At 38.4% G+C, this 22115-nt stretch overlaps 1 protein-coding gene across 1 annotated transcript in view; it reads left to right on the top strand.

The window, feature by feature from the left end:
• The first annotated feature begins 16117 nt into the window (after positions 1-16117).
• Positions 16118-22115, top strand: part of LOC136855657 (glucose-6-phosphatase 2-like) — a 774122-nt gene continuing 768124 nt past the window's right edge. Inside the window, exon 1 of the mRNA XM_067132868.1 lies at positions 16118-16366. The gene's annotated coding sequence lies outside the window, so the exon portion shown is untranslated. The remainder of the gene's footprint in view (positions 16367-22115) is intronic.

Genomic DNA, 22115 nt, shown 5'->3' with positions numbered 1-22115 from the left:
ACTACCAAACGTCCACGGAGCTCCCAATAGCAATTTTCAGAGCAATTGACCTGCTGTATACAAAATGAAGCCTTTGAGACCTACAGAAGATCTATGTATATGAAAACATTCTGAAAAGGAGTAAATTCAAAACGGATCTAGATTTCTGAAGCAAAAGTAACCTTTTCAAGTTGAGGAAAAGGGTTCTATGATACAGAGGGTGGTTTAGAACTTTCATTCCCTAGTAACAATAATAACTTTCATTCCCTAGTAACAATGATACTGTTATGTCAGTTTCAAAGCAATATGTTAATTACCCATTATGGTGGAAATAGGTCGTTGCGTCTCAACCTTTAGAAAAAAATAAAAACATTTGTCCGGTAGGCAATGGGTAACGGCTGATATCACTGGCCTTAGCTTAGAACTGCACGCTACAATGAACTGGCTATCCTTTTAGTTTTCTGTAAAAGAAAAACTATTGTGCCGGCTTTGTCTGTCCGTCCGCACTTTTTTCTGTCCGCCCTTAGATCTTAAAAACTACTGAGGCTAGAGGGGTGCAAATTGGCATGTTGATCATCCACCCTCCAATCATCGAACATACCAATTTGCAGCCCTCTAGCCTCAGTAGTTTTTATTTTACTGAAGGTTGAAGTTAGCCATAATGGTGCTTTTGTCAACGATATAGGCCAGGCCACCACCGGGTCGTGATTACAGTTCCATGGCTGGCGGCTCATACTGCATTATGCCGAGACCACTGAAAGATAGATCTACTTTCGGAGACCTTAATTATAAGCTGTAGCGGCTGTACAGAAAACTCGATTGCGCCGAAGAAACTTCGGCGCATTTTTTACTTGTTTATTTAGCAAATGAATCCTTCACGGATTCTGACACGTAAATAAGTAGGCACAACTCAGAAGTGGCCCAGTCCCAGGAGTGGTAAGAATCTCCAGGTTTACAAATGGTAAAGATAAACTGAAAACAGGATACTGGAACGTAAGATACCGACTCAAACTGGGAAAATATACCAGATAGACAATGTATTCAAGAGTATGGACTGGACATCTTAGCTGTTTGGTAATCAAAGTGCGAGGAAATTAGAAAGCAAAGACTGAAAGAGTGTAATGTGTATATTGATTCAAGATCAGCTGGTACTGTTAGAGGTGTATGGTGTATGTATGATCTAAATAGCAAAATCAGAAAAGGAACAACCTGATTATGCAACAGCAAGCCGTAGATTATTACTAGCAAAATTTAAATAAAAGTAGTAAAATGTGGGTATATTCCGTGCTATGCACGAATTATTCCCCTGAAGAAATATAGATTAATTTTAAAATAAGCGCAAATTTTATACATAAAAAGCCAAGAGAGAGAGAGAGAGAGAGAGAGAGAGAGAGAGAGAGAGAGAGAGAGAGAGAGAGAGAGAGAGAGAGATCTAAGAATTGTTGTTGGTGATGTTTGCAAAGGTTGGTGGGAGCAATGAAGGTATGGGGAACAGGACAAAATGTGTAAGAAAGGCATCAGGGAGACTGCACACAAAAATGCAGTGTAATTTATTAGTTTTTCTCCTGCAAGTAATTTGGTACCTGAAATCCCCTTCACAATCAACAGGACGCCCATCAAAACACTCTGAGACCAAACAGATCAACAAAGCTACTAACTGAGAGGAAGAGAACACTGACAAATATGTCAAGAGCTACAGAGTAGCACCTGTCGGCAGTGATCACAAACTTGCCCTCGCAACAATTAAACTGAAGTTAAACGCAAGAGGCTTTTGCAACTGAATGTCAAACTAGGTCTGCACTTCCAGAAAGGTGTCTGAGGAGGAGCAGCCACTCGAAGGACTGGTTCAACAACAAGAATGTGTATCAATCTGCTGGGAATGAAGTGCTGGAAATATGGGGTAACTAGAGAGGACCTTGGGTAGCGAATGAGACCTAACATACAATAGAGAATGGACAAAAGCAAAAAGGTAAATGTCGACAACTTCCAGGTATGAGATGAAGATTGTAAAGTAGAGAGTGCTAATGCTCAAGTCTAGATAGTGAAGAGATAGGCCAGAATATTTAGCAAATCGGCTGTGATGCTGACAAAGCAGGGAAAGATAGAGGAAAGTCATCAACCCAAAAACTAGAAGCAACGCGCAGTTCACTGCATGTTCCTGGAACCACGCTAGGCAGCAGAGGCCTGTTACACTCCAGACATCACATTAATCAAACATTGATCACGTTTTCGTTAATCTACAAAGACAAGATTTTCATTTCATAGGTTAACAGTTTCTGACAAGCAGTGATTTCCCGGTTTAACAAAAAGGAAAAATCCTTGCTGATTATCAGAGAAAAAGAACAGAGTTCAACAATAATTATATTTAAGACTCTTAAAATATTCAATTTAGTACATTTTGGAGCAAGTCTGATAGGCTAATGGATTACGGAATATCATCCTATTGGATGAGTCGTTATTATTTGCCTTTTTAGGTTATAGAACTTGAGCATTGTTAAAAGACAGTGATGCATGCAAGTAAACAATTAACTTTCAAGTACAATCAGTACTTTCAAGTACAATCAGTTAACAAAGTAACACTCATTGCATCAGTAAACAAAAAGAAAAACACACGCAAGCGCATTTTCATTTCACATACATACGACAACCATTTTCGTAATCACTACGGGTTCCATTTAACATGACATTCTGACAAGACAAATGACCAAATACAAATTCAAGACAAATGACCAAATACAAATTCAAGACAAATGACCAAATACAAATACACTCTGGCCAATCATATCATGCTTGATGACTCCCCCCCCCCCCCCTACCCCTCCCCTCGTACCGAATGAAGTACATCACAATGTCTCGATTATGAAGACAGATCGGCCCTCTTTCGGAAACACAACTACGAATTTTCCTCAGCTCGCTTAATCCCCTTTCACGTTTCTATGCCAGTCCTAATGCAATTGACAGAATTGCCATCAGCCCGAGTCTATTGAATCTGACCGTCATTTTCTTCTCTACTGGCCTTCATGTCACTTAAGAGGTGGGGGCGGGGGTGCACTCGGATTAGCACCGACAAGGGAGGAAGGATGGTAGAATTATGGAAAATATTATGATCATGCAGTTTCTGTCACCTGTACGGAGGAAGGAAATTTGCAGGACAGAAAAGCGACGGGAATGAGGACAATAAGGATATAAAAGGAAACAGGCATTTTTAAAGAATATCTGAAGGAAAACGACACACCCTGAATACAAATAATTCAATAATTCACCATCATCAACATTCATTTTAAACTTCCCGCTGCATAATAGTAATTTCTCCCTATTTCAATACATGCCTGACGATAATCGCATCAATGCCGGAAAACAAAAGGGAATTCCTATCCGCTCCCATTCAACAGATCACTAATTCTATTCGTTCCCACTCAATACATCAATCATTCTATCCGTGCCCACTCAATAGGTTAATGATTCTATCATCTCCCAATCAATAGTTCAATGATTCTATCGGGTTCCACTCAATAGATCAATAATTCTATCCGTGTCCACTCAATAGATTACTAATAATCATCTCCCACTCAATCGATCAATAATTCTATCTGCTCTCATTCAATAGATCAATAATTCTATCCGGTCCCAGTCGATAAATCAACCATTCTATCCCCTCCCGCTCGATAGATCAATAATTCTATCCGCCCACACTCAACAGATCAACAATTCTTTCCGTGTGCACTCAACTGATCAGTAATTCTATCCGCTCCCACTCAATAAATCAATAATTCTATCCGCTCCCACTCAATAGATCAATAATTCTATCCGCTCCCACTCAATAGATCAATAATTCCATCCGCTACCACTCAATAAATCAATAATTCTATCCGATCCCACACAATAGATCAATAATTCTATCCACTCCCCCTCAACAGATCAATAATTATATCCGCTACCACTCAATAAATCAATAATTATATCTGCTCCCACACAATAGATCGATAATTCTATCCACTCCCACTCAATAGACCAATAATTCTATCCGCTCCCACTGAATACGTAAATAATTCTATCCACTCCCACTCAACTGACCAATAATTCTATCCGCTCCCACTCAACAGGTCAGTAACTCTCTTCGCTCCCACTCAATAAATCTTTAATACTATCCGCTCCCACTCAATAAATCAACAAGCCATGGTTTTTTTTTTTAATTAAATCAGTGGGATCAAGCCTACTAAAATAAGAGACAATATTGCAAAATATTCATACCAACATGTTACCCAAAAACAATATGGCTAGGAACTTAAAACAAGGCTCTAAAACTTATTAGCTGCACCCACGAGCTGGAAACGAGAGCATTTAAACCCATTCACGAAAGAATTGGTTTTACGTCCTCAAAAAAGAAGTTGCAGCAAGGAATAAAAAAAACCATTAAAGATCGATAATCAGACCTAAAAATCTGCACAAGAATGACGACGATAATGATAATGATTATTACAATGAAATGTCGAAGAGCTGACCACAACAAAGCCTAGAAAATAAGTACAAATTTACGTTATAGGTCATATACTTTGATGCGATGGGATTTAGGCCAAAGGCCAAGCGCTGGGACCTATGAGGTCATTCAGCACTGAAACGGAAACTGACAGTAAGAAGGTTTGACAGGTGTAACAAGAGGAAAATCTCGCAGTTGCACTATGAAATAACTGTTAGGAGAGGGTGGATAGCAAGATGGTGGAAAGACAATGTGAATGGAGGTACAGTAAAAGGAATGAAAGGGGTCGCAGTAAGTGTCCGAACGGACGCTGCAAAGAACCTTTAGTAATGCCTGCAGTGCACCCCGTGAGGTGCACTGACGGCACTATCCCACCACGGGGTCAGATACTTTGAAACTTTAGTTGTGCTGAAATGAAGGCCTGGGACCTTGATTTGCAAGGACGGCTGCGGCAGTGTTACCTCTAAAATTACGAACCCTAGGCACTCGGTGTTGTATGAGCTCCTAGAAAAGTAGATTTTTGTGTTACTAGTTTGCTAAATTGCACAAAATGGCTCCAAGAATTTTTGGGGGGAGAGGTTGTGGTATTATTAGCATACCCAAAACCAACACATGGTAACAATGGTCCTAAAATAATATCAGGCTCAGGACCTGAGAATTCGACACATGTTTGTAACTGGACAACACTTCACGCTCCTAGGTACTATAATTTCGAAGTTACTGATCTGGTATTGCCTCTCTGATCTGATACCCCACTGTGTTAACAGGAACATTTCCAAAATCAAAAGGCATGATACTCAGAAAGGACCTGGGTCCTGGGTGTGGCGACTGTCGAAAGGGGTCCTCCGCGCATACAAAATTTGTTCTCGGTATTTCTGTCGTCACATCATCACAGTAAAAATAAAACAGTCCAATCCAATTGCTTGCAGAACGGTGGCAATTGCAACTTGAACCTCTTAAATGTTTATGCTATTTCCCAAAGCCTGGAAAAATTCCTAGATATTTTTAAATTCTTAATATTTAATTTTTTACACTGATTACTTACTGAAACTGACAACAATGAATATCATATGAAGATTCTGACGCGCTCTCTGACAATGACGAGAAAAAGAAAATGAAAAGCTACATCTTTCTTTATAATGTATATATATTATTCAGGAAATTCCCTGCAAAATTCAGTGCTGAACCAATACTGCTACTGTGAATGTGCGTTTTGATAAAGAATTTCGCTCCGTTCTGGTCGTAGATGGTATTCAACTTTGTTCGCATATAGATTAAAAAAGAACACCATTACTTTCAGTCTTCCAATGAGAAATGTTTTTTACCCAGAGACCAATAACCTCACTTGCAATGTAAATGCCTTCCCTGATCTCAAAGTCAATGCATAGTAATTGACCCTCCCTCCCAAACTTCAAAATGAACACATGCGAATATCAAAGGTTCGAGTGATGTTTTTGGAGGGAGACGGTTCCAGTCTTCCTAAAAATACGGCCTACCGAACATAAAACTAAATAATAGTTAAGGAAACACCACAGACACTAAATTCCAGCACTGACCAAAGCAAAGGAAACAAGTAAAAAATGCGCCGAAGTTTCTTCGGCGAAATCGAGTTTTCTGTACATCGTACAATCAAGGCTAAAATAGATCTATCTTTCGGTGGTCTCGGTATAATGCTGTATAATCCGCGGACATGAAACTTACACCACAGCCCGGTGGTGGCCTGGCCTATATCGTTGCCAGATGCACGACCATGGCTAACTTTAACCTTAAATAAAATAAAAACTACTGAGGCTACAGGGCTGCACTTATGTATGTTTGATGATTGGAGGGTGGATGATCAACACACCCAATTTGCAGCCATCTAGCCTCAGTAGTTTTTAAGATCTGGGGGCGGACAGAAAAAGTGCGGACAGAATAAGTGCGGACTGAAAACGTGCGGACAGACAGACAAAGCCGGCACAATAGTTTTATTTTCAGAAAACTAAAAATCATAAATATGCACCATTTGCATTTCACCGTTCAATATATTTTCAAATACACTTCATAAATAACAAATACTATGTGGATAACGCCGCTTGATTTGATGTTGCTGAAGTGAGTAACCACCACCACATCAACAATATGCTTCAAAGTAACCAGGAAATAGGGAAAACCATTTTCTCAAACATGAAATGAGAAAACTTCAAACAGGGTTACTTGAGAGAGAGAGAGAGAGAGAGAGAGAGAGAGAGAGAGAGAGAGAGAGAGAGAGAGAGAGAGAGAGAGAGAGAGAGACGAACAACGAATAATTTCCCACGAAATATTCGCAACCTAATATTGTGGTCTCTTGGAACGTCCTAAAAATATTCCCCGCTTCTTCATCTTTTTTTTCCCCGGAAGTGAAGAGCCACGCATCTTGGACTTCCTTTTATTCCCTCTTCGGATGGGCAGGCTTACAAGAGCGGCACCAACTGTAATAAAACCGACGATATTCAGGCGTTCCAAAATGCAGGCTGATATGAAGGTCGAGCCTGTCAGGAATGCAAATGCGAAAGTTCACGACATTCGACAATCAAGGACATTTTCCCATTTCATAACGAGGTTATAGTGACATCTAGGGTCATACACGCGTATATATAAAGGAATGGAATATAAAATTTAGAAAAAGGGCCAAGCGCTGGGGGCTATGACGTCATTCAGCTATGCAATGGAAACTGTGAGTAAAAAGGTTTTAAACAGGAGGCAAACCTCGCAGCACCACTACGAAACAATTGTTACGAGAGGGTGGAGGCTAAGATGGAAGAAGGCGAATATGAACGGGGGAACAGTAAAAGGAATGAAAGGTGTTCCAGCAAGGGGACGAAGGCATGCTGCAAAGATCCTTATGTAATGCAGACAGTGAACCTTAGGGGTGTACTGACGTCACTACCGCCCTAAGGCAGCCATCCACGTATATGGCTTCCGATAAGAACATACATATAAAAGTGTCTGCATTTATTACTTATAAATACATGAACGCATGCAGATAAGTCGATTACGTACATCTGCAGATAATCAGTACGATTTCCTCCTTGCAGATGTCAATTTGCATAAATTAGTTTTCATAAGAAAGGTTTAAGATTTTACTTGTACTGTTTTTTGGGGCTGTTGCAGTTTTCTGTTTTCTTAATTTTCGTTCCCAAAATATGATTGTTTATTAACTGTAATCAATCTTTATGGCGTTACTCTACAACATAGGCGATATAAACAGGAGAATCTTATCAATCAAATCTCATGTGGCTTAGTTCTTTGGATTCCTTTCTATCTGCTATCAATTTTACAAAATTTCCGGGTTGAAAGATTCACCAAGTACTATCTAGAACAAACAAAAAAAATAGCAAGAATTCTCTCTCTCTCTCTCTCTCTCTCTCTCTCTCTCTCTCTCTCTCTCTCTCTCTCTCTCTCTCTCTCAAGTCAACACCTAGACCGAAGAATTAACGAGGATTCCTCCTTCCAGCACCAAAACAAAACCTTCACTAAAAGAGCAAATAATGACGTCTTCAACGGCAAGCGACGACGCCTTGCTTTATGCCTGATACACACCCAATCAAATCGTACTACTGATGTGGAAAATGTCTTGTGCAATAAATAATTATGGTTGGTCCACGAATAATATGACCTACATCATAAAAAAATTACAATTTCAGAACATATAAATAAAATAAATATAACTACCACGCCTAAAGCATTTGTAAGTAAAGAAGGGACCAAGGATAATTTTAAACTGAAAAGACTTTTCGCTTACATTTTGAGGTTTTCATGAGATACCAGAATGCTAAAGATTAAGCCAAACCCTTTCAATCCGTAAAACCGTTACCTTACTAGATTATTTTACACGTAACTTATTTGTTCACTGGACATTTTTATCCACATACCTCACTAACTCTGTGTGGACATTATTTGCAAGATCTTCAATGCCTGGTTGGGGTTCAAGACAGCTCATCATTGGAAAGTCAACAACTCTCATTCTAGGAACTTACTAACAGACTGGCCAATCCTGGTATGCCAAACTGAATGATCTAAGGTTATACTCAGTGGTTGATCTGTTCTGCGGCTAAATCTAGTGAGTGGCTGACCTGTCCTGCAGTCAACGACAGATTTAGTGTCAGGTCAAGTTAGACCAACAGGTAAAGAATAAACCACATGTGAATGTCCTCTAAGCATCCAGGTATTCTGAAATTAGTAGCAGAGTGTAAGGTAAATAGTTCGTTAAAAAATCTTATACCAATTATTATCACTCTCATTAGTAGGATACTGTAGATATCTGAAAGATATTCTACAATCAAATGGCAAGCACTAGTGCCTGTGATAATTTATGATTTATGAAAATTCGACTATAAGCCAAGCACTGGGGCACTTTCAGGCACTCGTGCTTAAGAGTGAAAAGCGGGAGGTGGAGTGGCTGGACAGCAAGATAGCAGAAAAATAGTACTAAACCGATACAGGGGCCCTAATGCCTGGAATTCTTTGCCACCACTAAGAACGTACTGTTCTCTCTCAGGTGGCGCAGAGGACATTTCCTAACCCTCTCATCTCCTTTCCACTTTGCATCCCATATACATCTGGAACATCTGTAATCTCCTTATGATGTTTCTCAATCGATCCTGTCACCTGAATCCCAATATTCTTCTTGAAGCTTTGTTCTCGAATCCACAAAATCTTTCAGTTAAAGCTTCCCTGTCTTACCATAATTCATGTCACGTAGCAATACAGACTGTATGTACTACAACAAGGTATATAATCTTACTTTTGTATGCAACTTCAATCTATTTGACTTCCAAATCTTCTTCAGCCTGCTCAATGTTTGATTTGACTTTTTCAGTCTTTCAGGAAATTTCAAATCAAAAGAACCTGTATTCGATATCAGTGGTCCTGAATGTTTGAAAGACTCAACTTCATTCATTCTCTCTCCCCTGATATTACTGCATTTCATCTTTATGATTACTTAGAACTATCTTTAAATCCCATCTCTCTCTATATATAAGGTGCACCCCATTATGCAGGCTTTGTCAACTTACTATTGTTACTCAAATTTAAACCTTCTCTTCCATCCCCAACTACTTTTTTGAATGAAGTCCATGTTAGGTCCAAACAGCAAAGGTGACATAGCTTTCCCTATAATACCCCACTATTGACTGCATAACTGACGTGACAAGATTCCAACAACATTATACTTGCATCTTCTTTGTTCATGGATAACTTCAATTAGTCTTAACATATTTAGTATGAATAAGACCTTCCATAATGCTGGTGTGTGGACACTGTCATATGCCTAACTGTAACCAGCAAAAGCCATCAAATGGGAATTTGCTATCTATAGGCCTACTTGAGTACAGTATTCAGCCTTTTAATCTCATTCCTGAATTTTTCCTGCAAGTAACTCTGCTTTAGCCTCCTGTTTATTGTATTCCAGATATAACCAGATATCCAGGGTTTCCATCTTGTTAACCCATACCCCAGTACTTTTTTCCAGATGTTAGTAGAGCCTGAACTGCCTGCTCTTCCTGTGACAGTTTCTAGAACTGTGAATTTATTTCAACAGATCAAAACTAATCATATCCTTAAAATGCATCTGTTTTTTCTTCACAGTAACACATGATTAAGAAGCCAGAGGTCACTGATTACCTTGTTGAAGTGAGACAATATTAATTTTGAAGCAATAAGCAACAGCACACTACCTAGAACGCTGCTGCTGCTAATGACATGGTAGTGTGATGCCAATGGGAGCACAAGGGTACTATCATGGTAGAATTGTGAAGTGCACAAACTGGGTGTAAACTTCAAGTCATGTAACAAATGTCCCCTTTAGTACAGAAGTTTCTAAAGATGATTTACAGAAGTATATCCACAGATACTCGAGATTAGCCCTTAATTCTGAAATACACGATGACCACCATCAGATACGACTAAATCTAGAAATAAAAATGTGAACCATTCATCACAAGGATTTGTACTATATTACAGTGTATGTTGTTTTAAGCTAATCTGATGTCATCAAAAACTCCTATGCTGCCAAATTTAAGATTAGAATACAGTAGAGTTATTGAAGATACAAAAAATTGTATTTTTACGAGGTATAAAAACCATCACCTTTTATACAGGAGAGTCTTTCAGCATGAGCTAGAACCTGTCAAAAACTTGGTAACAAGGTTATTAACCAGATGGTTAACAAGTACTGAGAAGGGAAGTGTCCCTCAATCACCAACCATCACCTTCTCTTTCCCTACAACAAAAGGACTAAGCAGGGAGGTTGAAGTGAGATTAAATATAATAGACTCTGGTTTGTAGAACCAAGATAAATACAAATTTGTTATTTGTTCCTACAGGAATACCAAACATCACCTTTCATACAGGAGACTTACTCCTTCAAGGAAAGGTCAGTCCACTTCAACTGACTGGAGTTGAACCACCAAGGAACTGCCATGATCCTGGTTGCCTTGCAAACAGGGGAAGTCATGACTTATGCAACCTCCTACCGGTCTGGCAAAATGGTTGGCCAGACTAGTAGGACCCTTGGCCTGAGTACCCCTTCTAAGGCAAGAAGGGGTTACTCAAGTAAGGAATCATACAGAGAACTATGACATCTCCCACTACAGACCATGTCAGTAGGCAGTTTGCCAAAGGTTTGTTCTCCCATCTAGTCACTGACTTGTTTAAATCTGTTGGTGATATGTATGTGATATGCTGCCAACATGAGGTTCTTACATATGCTTGAGTGTGGACACACCCTGAGAGCATCACTGTGAAACTTAAAAGACAGTAGGCTACAAAGTCATTCATTCAGATGCTTCAGTTCTACCAATTAGCATACATTTGGTAGGTTTCCATCAGTAAATGTACTACATGATATTTTTAAGGAGGATTTCTCATTCAGTTTTCTGGTATCAGCAATAATAGCTCTTTATCACAAATATGCTGTTTAAAAAAATATTATGAATGCACTTTTTTAGCAATTATCAATAACAACTTAAGAGTTAATTTTGAAATTAAAACAGAGGTAATAAAGACAAAATCTTTCATTCATGAACAAATGCAAAAAAAAAAAGTCACAGGTGGTTTCTAAGGACCTCAACACAAACTCCAGAAGAATATATATATTGTATAACATTTACGGCAATGCTAAACCTTAACACAAAAACCAGCATAATGTATAAAGAAAAGATGACTAAAACACATTTTAAATAATAATGCTATAGATCAATGGTAGTTCCATGTGGTGTACCATTAAATGATAGTTACAGACAGTGATGTCTTAATCCAAAGGATAACATGAGTATTAGGCTACATTTCATTTTTGCTTTTAAAATTTTTCAGTATTATCATAAGTAAAGTATGCCTATGCAAAAACTAAATGTAAAAAAAAAGGAGTCACTTTTATACAAATCAATGGTGACCAAAAATTAATCCTTTCATTTCTTGTATGACCAACAAGTGATATTAAAAAAAAAAAAAGGAATTTGTGAGAAACGAAAAAACTACATACCATACAACTGGGAGAACTAATATTAGTCTTGGCTATGATGCATACCTTTTCTGAAGAGAAGTGAATTCTGAAATGAAACAAGAAAATACCTTCATTAGTAAATAATCTGGGTATTTACAGCAAGCATCAAACCTGCATTTTACACACACCAGTTATGCAACAGCAAGTATCAAACCAACATATATAATACAAACAGTTTGTTACTCAGCAGCAAGTATCAAGTCACTGCGCCCTAGGTTAGGTTAGGTGGGGTTGTCCGAAAGAAACATAGGCGCCCCCAACCAGGTAAGGACCTGGCACCCTACCTTAGGTTAGGTTAAATATATCCTTGTATTTAACTTTTGTGTTTTCCCATTATGCTCCCCCTTAATTGTGGGATATAGAAGGAATCCAGTACCTTTAAGATATAAATGAAGACTAATACCGCAGCCTGGTTACCACCATTCATCAACCTTGAATAGGCCTAATTACTGCCTTCAATTTATGTTTATGTCTTTTGTTTATGATTGCAATATTTACTGTCTTTTGTTTATGTTTTCATATTTATCACCAAGGGGTTGGTACTAAACACAGCCCATTTTGCACATAAAGTGACAGTTACCGAACCAGCAGGGTGCAGTAGTATTCTTCAGTTTTACCCAATTTACTGCCAAAATGAATGTCAGGAAAATCATATTTTCATTCAGAATGCAATTGTAGTTTAATGTAAATTAAAAGATTACCAAATTATCAAGTAATCAACCAGGCTAGGCTAGGCTTGGCTAGGCTAGGCTTGGATAGGCTAAGCCAGCCGCGAAGTCCCTCGTTTGGAAAGATCCTTTGATCAGCCTAGGCTAAATTGGCAATGTAATATCAATGTTAATCAATGCTTAGACTACATTGCATAAACTCCCAACCAACCAATGGAGGCCCTCCAAAACGTCAAGCCTGACGTGAAATTTTAATCAGAATGAATGTCATGATTTTATGTTAAATGAAATTTGTACTAGATGCTACTATGAGGGCGGAATACCCTAAAAAAAATTTAGGCTAAACTACTCGACCTTCGACTGGCCATATTTGTACCTTTCACTCAAAAATAAATCTACCAATTAAAAACGATGATGTGTGGGCCAGTTTTGGATGAAACCCCAAAATGGTTTATTCATGCAAAAATGGAGTCTCTTATTAGCAACATATAAAATTTGACCGATTAGCTTACGGTAAATGACAAGACCACCTGATTACTCCTTATTTACAGCGCAAACATTAACAGCAACAGTCAAAAATCAGTAAAACAAATTAAGGACTCATTACCTCGACATTCTCGGTGGGCTATCCTAGTTTAGGGACGTCTAGGCCTACTATCCCAGTTGGACTTCCTTTCGACACAACCGGTGGCTATCAATCAACATAAATATGACCGAGAAAATTCAGATAATCACAAATAAATGAAAACTGTTTCGTTTCCTTTATTTACGCAAAAGTTATGAGTATTTTAAGTTTTTACTATATGAATATGACCGGCGAAAGAAGCAGGACACGGCGATTTCAACGACGCTTGGGAGGAGCAGACTCAGTCATGTCCTTCGATGACAATGTAAGCAGCTACACTATCTTTGAAGATCCTCATCTTGGATTAATTATTTGCTTTTCTAGTTGTCTGTGGCATCAGAAATTTGTCACTGACCATCACTTATCTTTCAGTATACTATTTTTTAAATAGTGGCATAAACTAAAACTAGTGTATTATGTATATCTGCACTGTTAAGATGCAAGGGATCCAGAAGACGTGTAGGCCAGAATCACTGACTGACACTGAGAGAGAGAGAGAGAGAGAGAGAGAGAGAGAGAGAGAGAGAGAGAGAGAGAGAGAGAGAGAGAGAGCAAATTGATGGATGTATTGATAAAGAGATGGGGTGTTTATATTTTAAGTATATAAGCGAATTTGACCAAAATCAGGCAAAATAATGACAGTTATAAAATCTTTACAAGCCAGGTTTAAAACTTTGCTAATCATACAGCATAGCTGGTCTGGCAAAGGCGTAAGATACTTTAAATTTCTCAAAATGTTAAATTTTATAGGTAGTAGTCTTCAGTTTTTCCCGCACTCGCACCAATAGTGTGATTAGTAATTAGAGATTGCACTCATGAATGCAAAAATATAGCATGCAAAACGACTCTTAAAGCATAATTTGTGAGACTATCATGGCCTTTTGCATAGGGCCCCCTAGCACAGTTTTCATCAAAAAATTAAAAATCTAAGTTTCATCTTACGTTCTAGAAGTATTGACATGGTGTAAGTTAGTTTCATGCTTCTTTGTAAATTTAGATTTACGTAATCTATTTATTTACGTAACGCCTACTTCTGGTAACGTGAGCTGGAATCATCGAGAAGTGCAGCAACTATATATAGTGGCTAGGGAGGAGAAAAGAGACAGACAGCCACAGAGTAGCCTATCTCACTGATTCATTCATGTCACGTCGAAAGGAGAACCCAAAGTTTTATTTAGAGGGATTTACCTTAGCTGTGGCTGAGAGGGGAGCCGTTCCATACGGACGGAGAGGAAGAGGTGTAAATACGACCTCCACAGTTGCGTTCAGTCTGAAGTGAAAACACGCAGTGAAGCGAACAGCGAATAAATTTTATATTTTTATCTCTCATGAAGTGTTTTAATTGTTGCATATTATAAGACCAAAAGTCCGCTATCACCACATGCTTTCTTATCACATACTGTGACATTGAGAAAAAAAATTATAAGTGGGAAAGTCACTTACCACTCCGTATTACCTGTAGAATAGAAAACTGAAAAAAAGACTTGAAAAGGGATCCTCTCTTATTTTGGACGAATACCCACCAGTATAAATTACAAACCCAGTTGCCCGAAAAAAACAATACATTCAGTTTAGATACAGACCTCAAACTCCCTACAATAACGCTCAGACATTATTCCGGGTGTAATTATTACTGAAGAATGATCTTGAAATGCCTAAAATAGTGGCATGCAGTATCATGTGCATTTAAATCAGAGAGATGTAAAAATTTAATTTACAACCTGTCTTGTCCAAAAAATTCGCTTTTTCAAATATAGTGATGTAAGGAATTAAGAACTCGAGTTCTTTAGCCTATGGTAATTTGTAATGAAAAAAATGTAATTAAATAATCCGATGTTTCAGGCAGACTTTTTTTTTTTAGCCAATAACAGTTTAAAATTTTCTTGAACTATTTATAGGTCTTCTAAGCCATACCTGTTATCTAATAGATCATAAATGCTTTTGAATGTGCATCAATATATTATATAAAATGAATAACTTAATTTTACAGCATATCCCTATATTAAAGTTAATATTACCGAAATTTGACAAGGAAATACCCACATCCACAATGCTTTTGTCAGAAATATCTTGATGCTTGTTCTATATAAAAATTTAAATAGAGCGGCAATGTTAATAAAAGGGTGTTGCACTGGCAGGGAGTTTTTGAACACTGTGCTACTATAACACAAAATAAATAACTTAATTTATTTACTTTTTTGATTACCTGTGTATTTGAGTTGTTAGAATATAGTTTAAAATATTTGCAATGACTCATGAAGCTATCCGGATGTAATACAGCGAACAGATGGAGTCAGCACAAGAATAGCTACAGATGGTCTCAGGTTATTTTGAGCCAAAATGCAAAATTTGCAGTTCCAAAGTTAGTTTTGGAGTCTTTAAACTTGCCGCTCCAGGACTGTGCCGTAAGCTCCACTTGATATTACGACTGAAAATATCAAGTCTTGCAAGAAAAAAATGAAAGACAGTTTCCCTGAGTGTTTTGGCTATGTGGTTTGACATGTATTTAATATTGGAATTTGTCGTATAAAATTCCTAATTATCTCTGCTGTATTATGCATGACGATTCTTGACGAATGAGTTTGCGGATGAAACCATAAACAGTAATTCCCAAGACATTTTTCAGAGCCCAGCAATGACCACTCATAATGCACGTCACATTCGTACTCAAATAAAAGTGCCATCATAGCTTAAATTACTACTAGTTAATATAAAATACAAAAAGATGAAAGAAAAATCATGACATGATAGCGATATGAAAGCGTTAACATTATTTTTTCCATTTTAGGATGTATTTGATACTCGAATAACTCAATTGAATTAAATATATTTCGCCGAAGAAGAACAGTCCTGTTAAAGTCCTTGAGGCCGTCGGTTCGCGTAAACTTTCACGCGCGAAATACATCGGTAATTTTGCGTAATCCTTTGTGATTATCAGTGCAAAAAATGTGTTCGAGTGAGGATTAAACCCTGAAGAGCTTCTTCTTAAGTGTAACAAGATGTTTTATTGCGAAAAGCTGATTAGATTACCCTTCCAAGTGCCAGGCTTGCTGGTGACGGCATGGGCCTAGGCCTAGTCCACCTGCTTTCGTAAGGTAAATTTAATAATTTATTTAGGCCTAGATGAGGATAATTATGACAGATTGCTAGTTCGGGGTAACATCTTACTGTTATGATTGTAATTATCGAGCTACTGATGTGGATGTGTACAGGGCTAGGCTATAGAATATGAAGATCTGGCTGCGTAATTAGCCAAGGCTATCTTTAGGCTCATAATTTCTCTTGACAGTCGTGACTGTATTTACTGTTGTTAATTATGTATTTTATGCGATTCTGCCTGTTGAATGACCTCATAGGTCCCAGTTTATGGCCTTTGGCCTAAACCCTATATTCCATTCCGTTCCGTTACCTGTAGATTGGCGTAAGGGACCGGGGATACTATAGGCCTAGGAAGCATTTTTGTAGTATCCCCGGAGAGAATAAGACCTAACCAGACTTACCCCTTATATAACCTAAAATCACACGCGGTCCCCTCATCTCTACCCAACGGGGGACCCTTTGGGAACCTGGGGTTTTGGGTGGGGGGAAATCGCTGGGGGAAAGACCGGCCTGTCATGTTGTTATGGAATGGTCCCGCGCGTGCGCAAGTCATTAGGGAGCCTTATGTCGAAGAAGAGATCGGTTAAGGAACCTGTTAGAAAAGGAACTATACTAACCTAACCCACCCTAAGCTAACCTAACCTAGTAGGCTGTGTTGCCTGGTCCCCCGGCGAAGGAAACTCCACTTTTCACCTAAAGGTCCCCTGTGGCACTGCGCATGAGCGATGGCATTCCACGATGGACGGCATGCTATAATATATCAGTTCTGAGGTTAATTGTGGGTTAATTGCAGTTGACTGACAAAAAATTATGGTAAATTTCTGATAAGAGAACAGGATACTTTAGAAAAAGTTAATTTCCAAGGTATTACCCCATGCGGAGCTGTTCTGTAGGTCTATCAAGGCTACAGTAGGCCTAGTAAGTATTTCTGAATAGGCATTCCTGAGAGGATAAGACCCAACCAGACCTACCTTTACTTAAGCTAACCTCGGACACTGTGGCCTAGCTTGGCTGGGAGGGGCCTAGCCCCCCCCCCCCAGTTAAGTCTTGACCCTAATTTTGCATTCTACCCAATTTTTATTTTGCTGGTCAGTAGCCTATATAGGCTAGGCAAAAAAAAAAAAAAAAAAAAAAAAATATATATATATATATATATATATATATATATATATATATATATATATATTATTAATTTGTTTATATTTTCTGTTTTTAGTTTTTCATAATGAAAGTAAAACTTTGATTTGCTTGCTTAGGTCATTGTGCTTAAAAAATTTAAATCTCTAAAAAGCTATTCAACAAAGTTAATTGTCATATGAATCCCTTCTACACAACACTTCTGGGGGATACCAGTGAGAACCAGGATTTTTGGGTGGAGACCAAAGTAGAGAACAGTGCGCGAGTCAGCAAAGTGGTAAATGCATAAATCAGAACATGAACTGTAAATAACACAGATAATGTGGGTGATCAGTAACAAACCCGAAACTTGATAAAGCAGGAAATTATAACATGGACAGTAACAGGGATGCATCCTAATCTAACCTAACCTAGGATGCTGGATTTGTACTTTCTTGACATCCCTGTGCCCCCCTCCCCTATAACAAGAGCAAGAATACTCTGAATTAAAGGAGTACAGAGATATATTCTAATCTAACTTTTCTTAATATATCTTAGGATGCCGAGTCCTAACAGGCAGGGGCATAGCTGTCTATGGACCCTCCCCCCTAACCTGAATTAGGAGTTCGTAATAGGTAAGGGAAGCTTTTCCCATGGAAATGAAAGTCATATTCATCCAAATCATGTAAGAATTGAACATAAATATCCCTTTATCCACTTACAATCAGTAAAGGTGGCAAAACTGCATAGGCCTAAGGATTATAAGAAGTGCTGTAGCCTTCAGTATTCCAAATTTAAAGTCACCTGCCTCCTAAACAGTTTGGTTGTATTGAGTCTGCATACATCTAAACTCAATAGAAGTTCAATACTGTTGAGCTGCCAGTAGCAGTCATCCTTCCCATGGAAGATGCCCCAGCTGCATCAACTACAGCTGCTATTCTCAGAAGAGATTAAGAAATGGGCAAGGGGAGGAAGCACACTTTCTTTTTTTTTTTTCTTTTACCCCCTCTTCCTTGGTTCAGGGAGGTGACAGTGTTTACCGTAGGTAGGGCTGGCACAAATCTCACCAAGCAAGCTTGGTACCCTGGGTCAACCCATGCTTTATTTCTCGAATATAAGAAGCCTCCTTATGTGCTTCCCCAGAAGCTAGCATATTGTCCGTATGGTTGCTAGACGACAAGCATGCAGATAGGGGTTTATATGTAACAGAGTTCCCTTGTATGATGCCCATGTGTACCTGGATACTGTGTTACTCCTGATTGTGTTGCACCCCATTGGGAGCTCCATTGGATGGACAACCATGGCTTGGAACTCGGTTTGACTGGTATCAATGACACTGGTTGTTGTGCTGCCATAATGGAGTGGGTATACTAGGCCTGTGCTTCTCTCAAAACTCGTGGTGTAGCATCACCATTACCCTCTTGCTTGGTGTTTTGACGGTGCTTGAAACACTGTTCCATGGACAAGTTAACCATGGCACTCTGTATTCAACTGGTAATGGTGGCACTAATCATTTGTGCAGCTGTTAAGTGAGCTGGCGGTCTAGGCCTTTGCTTCTCTTGAAGCTCATAGGGGAAGAGTCACTGCTACCATCTTGCTTAAGCATGTAGGTGGGGTGTTCATGGTACAGTCATCAGTATTCTGATACACAGCCATGATGTACTTGAATGTTATCACAAGCTAACACGTTTGCAACATCTCATGTGAATTTGACCTATTATTAAAAAATCTATAGAATAGGAACCATGATTTTGAGAGGTTATGAGGTAACTTAAAATGATAATAGTGAATAAGTCTGCTGGTTGTTGGACTATGATTTTGAGTGGTTACAGCTACCTCAAATAGTTTTTCTGCAATTAGCAGTTGCTACGTTTTATTGTTCCTGTTCACTGTATTGGCATGTCAGCATCACTGGAAGGGGAGTATCCAACTCTTGTTTTAGGGAGCACCTTTTCCAGGCTTTGGACTTTAGTACTTAGCATGTTATTACTTTCTTTCTTCATCATCTTCCTGAAATTTGTCTATATGTACATTATGCTTTTGTCCATTTTTATTGTATGACAGTTCTTGTTGATATCTAAGGTTTTTGTCTTGTTACCCCATATTCCAGTGCTTCTTTTCCAGCAGATTGATAAACATTCTTGATGTAAAACCAACCCTCATTGATTGTTACTCTATGTATGGCTTCAAATGTTTTAAAATCCAAATTGCAAAACCCTCTTGATGTTCATCCTCAAGAACCTTATTACTGTATCAGACTGAGACACACCAGTACTGTTTTTGAGGTAATAAGATGGTGATCACTGCCAACATCTGCTCCTCTGTAGCTCCTAACAGTATTTCTTATTCTGTCTTGATTAATAGCCATCTGTTGATGCTGATATGGATTTCCTTTTGTTGGAAAAATAGTATCTCCTGTTACCTAAGTACTTGCAGAACAAAAAGTAGTAAATTGCATCCCATATTCACTTACTGTCTCCTGCAGCCTTCCACACCCATCGCATCCTCCATACCTTCAGCTTTCCTACTAGCTTTTTCATGCATATCATCAACAACAATTCTTATATCTCTTTCTTCGTCAATAACATTCTGCAGGTCTATATAAACTTATTTCATTTCTTTAGAATTCATTCATCCAATATAGCAGTTATACTCATAATGCACAGTTTTTCATATAAGTTTTGTCAGCAGTAATCTGCCCACTGCTCCCCAGTCAGTTAGCCCCTTTTCTACAGTTGGCATTAAGACCATGCCTTCCTCTATCCTACCATTTCCATCAGCTCTTCCTAAATAAATATACTGATTGCTCTCAGAAGTCTCCTTTTCCATTCCTTTGTAGCCTAGTGTAATTCACAGACATCTGAGATGTCAAGTCCATGTCACTTAGATTGAGTTCCTACATGTTCTTTCTTACCAGTTTGTTGCATGGTTCTGAATTTCCAAGTTTCAGTCTTTGATTTATCATTAGATAATACAAATCAGGAGATTCTTAGCACCCCAGTAAGATGAAGATTGGTTGTTGTTTTGATAAATTGTGCCTATCCATATATATATGTTGCAGAATCCGTAGGTGATTCATTGGATAACTGGCCTTTGTAATGTGCAGTTCCTAGCTTACTGAGGTCAGTGATCCCTGTCATTGCCTATTTGTTTTTAACCATGGTCACCCACTAGACATCTGGTGTTGAAGCCAAAGAGACATAGCACTCTAAACTTTAACCCTAACCGTCATCCTGCTACCAGTGATTTCTGGTGCTCCTGTAGAGCAAAGTCAAGAGTTTTTGATTGTGTACGAAGCTTTACCCAAAGAGGCGTCATCCTACAAGGCAGCAGGTGTTTCTACCCTGGGCTTATGTCCGTAATCCAGGTGCTTTGCCTAGGCTTATAAATAAATTTTTACCCCGGAGGGTTATTACTATATGTGCCATTTACATGGTGCACTGTAGGTATTACTAGAGGTTATTTACAGTGTCCATTTGGCTCAGTCCCACTCCCTTTGTCCATCCTGCTGTCCAACCACTCCAACTCCCTCATTTTACTATCGTAAGTGCTGAGTGGCTGAAAGTGCATCAGTGCTTGGCTTTATAAGCAAATTTTCATAAATCAGTCATTAATAACTTTTTTAATTATAAAATCTTCAAGTTGGACTTGTTAAAAAAACTATAGACCTTGCTTCCCTCCACTTTAGTGAATAGTTAAATCTCTCAGATGTATGAATAACGCATTTCAAATTTAGCCGGTCCTTGCAAAATGTTACCTAACTGGATTTTATGGTTAATCTTTCTGACAAACCAGTTGATGTGCTATTGCAGCTACTTTAGGATGTGGCTTAAACTGTTATCATTTGTAAATACAGTCAATCCCTGCCTATTTGCGGTTCTGGATTCGTGGCTTCACCTATTCGCGGATATTTCTGTGGAATGTATATCCACATTATTCAAGGAAAATTACCTAATCACGGAATTTTTCATAGAGAAATATTCACTAATTACGGTATTTTCATATTTTTGTGACTGAATACATTCTTCATTTTAAAACTGTTAAAATAGCCAGGAATAAGCGTTTTTAGAGGGGTGTTTTTGGTGTTTGAACTACCAAAATAGGGAGTTATAAGCGTTTTAGAAGGGTGTCCAGTATTCGCGGATTTTAGCTATTGGAGGGTTGTGGTCCCTATACCGGCGAATCCCGGTGGTCGACTCTAGTTTTGTAATTAAAGAAGCATGTCGAGAAAGGTTCTTCAGACTTATAAAACCGTAAAAGAAATGACTCATGGCATGCAACGAAGACACATAATACTGTTGTAGTAAAGTATAAGTGTCTGTGTAAATCAAGTTTTGACAGTCGTTCGTTCAGTAGGTTTTGTTTCGTATGATTTATCGAAATGCCTTGTAAAACTACTTAACATGTAATTGGAAGCATTTCAGACATACCCTGCATACATACATACATACATACATACATGCAGAGAATAGTGTTGACTTTGCAGAGAAATCGATGAGTTTGCGACATACATACATACAGAGAATAGTGTTGACTTTGCAGAGAAATCGATGAGTTTGCGTTTGAATTTTAATTTTGATGCGAATATTGATGTCTTATCTTGATATACAAAAGTGTCTGTTGATGATC

This window comes from Macrobrachium rosenbergii, chromosome 32, assembly GCF_040412425.1.
Source record: "Macrobrachium rosenbergii isolate ZJJX-2024 chromosome 32, ASM4041242v1, whole genome shotgun sequence".
NCBI classification, from domain to species: domain Eukaryota; kingdom Metazoa; phylum Arthropoda; class Malacostraca; order Decapoda; family Palaemonidae; genus Macrobrachium; species Macrobrachium rosenbergii.
This window is presented reverse-complemented; position numbering and strand designations above follow the sequence as displayed.